The sequence below is a fragment of the Hordeum vulgare genome, chromosome 3H (assembly GCF_904849725.1).
Source record: "Hordeum vulgare subsp. vulgare chromosome 3H, MorexV3_pseudomolecules_assembly, whole genome shotgun sequence".
In the NCBI taxonomy this organism is placed as follows: domain Eukaryota; kingdom Viridiplantae; phylum Streptophyta; class Magnoliopsida; order Poales; family Poaceae; genus Hordeum; species Hordeum vulgare.
Genome location: NC_058520.1, coordinates 592,080,054 through 592,083,414, shown reverse-complemented (window position 1 = coordinate 592,083,414; position 3,361 = coordinate 592,080,054). Strand labels below are relative to the sequence as shown.

The 3,361-nt window shown below is 38.7% G+C and overlaps 1 long non-coding RNA gene and 1 other non-coding gene across 2 annotated transcripts; both read right to left on the bottom strand.

Annotated features, from left to right (window-relative positions):
- Positions 1-249: 249 nt before the first annotated feature.
- LOC123445874 lies at positions 250-327 on the bottom strand. The gene has a single exon (XR_006631233.1). It is a non-coding gene; the product is annotated as a small nucleolar RNA snoR117 (small nucleolar RNA).
- Positions 328-1,732: 1,405 nt separating this feature from the next.
- LOC123440901 lies at positions 1,733-2,218 on the bottom strand. Its single transcript, XR_006630375.1, has 2 exons — positions 2,088-2,218; positions 1,733-1,973 (listed from the first exon to the last, which is right to left on the bottom strand). It is a non-coding gene; the product is annotated as an uncharacterized LOC123440901 (long non-coding RNA).
- Between the last annotated feature and the right edge of the window lie 1,143 nt (positions 2,219-3,361).

Below are 3,361 nucleotides of genomic sequence, written 5' to 3'. Positions count from 1 at the left end.
ATACAACGCATCCAGCTGCAATATTTTCATACGTTTTTTGCGTAAAAAGGGCAAGGCTAAGAAGTGTCGGACAAAGGGATGTGTACACCATACATGAGACGACACACACATGATGCATCAGAGACTCTAATTTGTTGCCTGCCTTCCAATCATGACTGCTACTCAAAAAACAGAGATTGACTATGGCAATCAAAAGAAGTGTAGCAAAAAATCAAAACCAAAAGTCATAAACCAGATAGCAAAGACAAGGGGCCTTAGAGATACATTAGCAAATGTGGATCATCAAAGATATCAGATGGTACGGACAAAATTTTCACATCACAGGCCTCCAAAAAAGAGTAGATTGATGTCAAGAGGGAATTCATGAAAGAGAAGGATACACGAGCAGGAAGTCATGATTGATACAGTTGTTTCCGTGGGCGATTAAACTCCAGCCTTTTCTGGAGTAGCTTCAGCCTAGAATGTCTCGGATGTACATATCAAAGAAAAAATGACATATTTCACCTTTCTTTTTACGAGCAGTTTTGCTAAAACACATCTAAATGAGAGATAAGTATTGCACATGTAAGTCCTATATCATTGATCTTGCGTGAAGATTCATGTGGGTATTTTCCTTTTTGTTTTTATGCTTGATTTAGTGATTTAGATGTGATCCTCTAATTATAGTATAGGCCTACTTTTATGGTGATTATCTCACTATTACAAATATTGGGTTTTAATGCAGATCTTGATACAACTGGACATATCTTTGCTTTTATATTTCTTTGTTTTTGTTGGACATGTGAGGTCTACTTTTCTAAGTAAGATTTTTTTTTCTCAAACTGAGAAACATAGACAGACATTGAGATATGGATATACGAGCTTGCACGTACAAATTTACTAGTAAGCATAAAAAGAGAGAAAAGAGGGAGGAAAATCTGAAGAAGAGGGATTGTACCCACTAAGGCTCGCACGTCTACGTGATTCCATGGGGTCTCACTACTTATAAGAACACAACATTGGGGGTAATTTACGTCTGGCATAGTGGGTAATTTCAGGAAACTTTAAGGGTAATTTTTAGACGGACAACGAGAAGCAATATTTTCTTTATTATTAGGTAGAGATTGAGATATGTTTTTCCTTTTTTTTTTGACAGCTGAAAAAATAATTTTCGGCTGTGGATTTTATGGTTGAATCTACACCGTAATAACTCGATGCAACGCTAGATGAATGGATCATAAAATTTAATTTACGTGCGCATTTTTAGGAAGTCTATAAATAGTATAGGTATATATAGATATAGATAGATATAGATAGATAGATAAATAGATAAATTTTGTCAGCGACCCTTTCCCTTGACAAGGTTGGTCATTGCCATATGGCGGGGCCCAGCCAATAAGGCAAACGAAACAAGGCTATATATAAAGAGAAGGAGGCTTGCTCGGCTTGATTTGCGAGTGACTTCTTTGTAGTTTCAGTTCTTTCTCGTCTGCTCTCTCACCTTTTTCTTCCTTGAGATCCACTTATAATCATTACTTGCAGCTAGAATCAGAATTATTGAGTGAATCTATTAGATGGACCTTAACAAATTGCCAAGATGTGTCCTTACATCCACACCATCCACTCCACGACAAGGAATACCCGTGCAATACACTTGGTTCGCATGTGTTTTATATGGTTATATGAACCTCCATTCGATACAAACAATAATTAATATTAAGAACAGAAAAATAAAATCAAATGGAATATCACATGCATGTCAACATAATGTTTTATTACTGGACATCATTTTTCACGATTTTACATGATGGCAAAGTCCACAAGATATTGTCACAGATCACAGACAAGACAATCACAAGAGACTTTGAAAAATGCTTTAGCTTTACAAGAAGAATGATTGAGGAGCTTTCCCCACTTCTCTGTGCATTTTTTATGGCAAGTATTACCTAGACAAACAAATGGATTTGTGTAAGCACACTCGGTACAGCAATTCCCTGTGGAGAAGAACATATGTCAGTAAGAGAAATCCAAACTAAGAAAAACTTGTGCGGTTCTATTTCGGATGGATAGGAGATACATATATAGGAACACGGAGATTGATTTCTTACGAGCATGAGTTGAATGTCCTAGCAGCACAAGCACCATTAGGCAAAGAAGAACAGTTTTCCCCTCCATAATGGCAGGCTCAAATTTCTGGTTCTCGATTCTGTTTAGGCGTCCAGATGCACATGATGTTATCTTATAGATTTGTAGCTAAAGAACATTTAGTCCTGGTTCACTCAAATATACCAAAAAATTAGGCCATATCATTGTCCTTAATTTCATATGGTATCCATTTAATGTTCTATATCTATCTATATCTATGACGACATAGTTGGCTGGGCAGTATATTTAAATTGTATCTACGTGTATCTATGACGATAGTATCCATTTAATTTATTGTATATATAATGGTGCTACAATTTAATGTTATTGTAATTAGAAAGATCTGACCGCAATATTGTCCTTAATTTATAAAAATATAGTTCTATTTTTGGGATGGTATCCATTTAATGCTTTTTTTAGGGGAAAATATCCATTTAATGCTATTATAATTGTCTATATCTGGGAGGATGTTATCCATCCAAATAAGTATACGTTCACACTAGTGGAAAACGGGCCTTTGGCCGGGACCCTTTAGTCCCGGCCTGCCTCTGGGCCGGGACTAAAGGCCCGGCCACGTCGCCCCAATTCTCAATGCCTCCCTCGAGGCTTTAGTCCCGGCCCGTAAGGAGCCTTTAGTCCCGGTTCGTGTCCCAAACCGGGACTAAAGGGCTACGTGGTGGGCAGCCCGCATGTGCGCCACCTTTAGTCCCGGTTTGTGTCTCAAAACGGGACTAAAGTCCTCTGCCTATATATAGCACAACCCCCCTCTCCCCTCTTCCTTGCATTTTTCTTGGATGGAGGATTGTGGGTGTGTGCTAGCTCTCCACTTTTTTTTATGCACTAGTGGTGTTTGTTGAAATGTGTGTTAGAGCGATGTCGCTTCAGTTTACCGAACACAACTACGATATGAGATGCCTGAGCCACGCTTAAACCTCTTCCTCTTTATTTCTACTTATTCTAAACGGTTAGCAACTATATTTCCTCGTTTAGACCGTGCGGTACTAATTTTTAGGATCGTGATTGTATTTGATATACTGTCGTATAACACAGATGAGCCATCCCTGGATGTACGGTGATCGACGCACAGCCGCTTACAAAGAAGGCGTGCATTCTTTTCGAGATGTAGCCGATGCGAACAAGCATGGTGGTGGCTTTATGTTTTGTCCATGTGTTGAATGTCGGAATGAGAAGGATTACACTTCCTCAAGAGTCATTCAGAGCCACCTGCTTCGGTCCG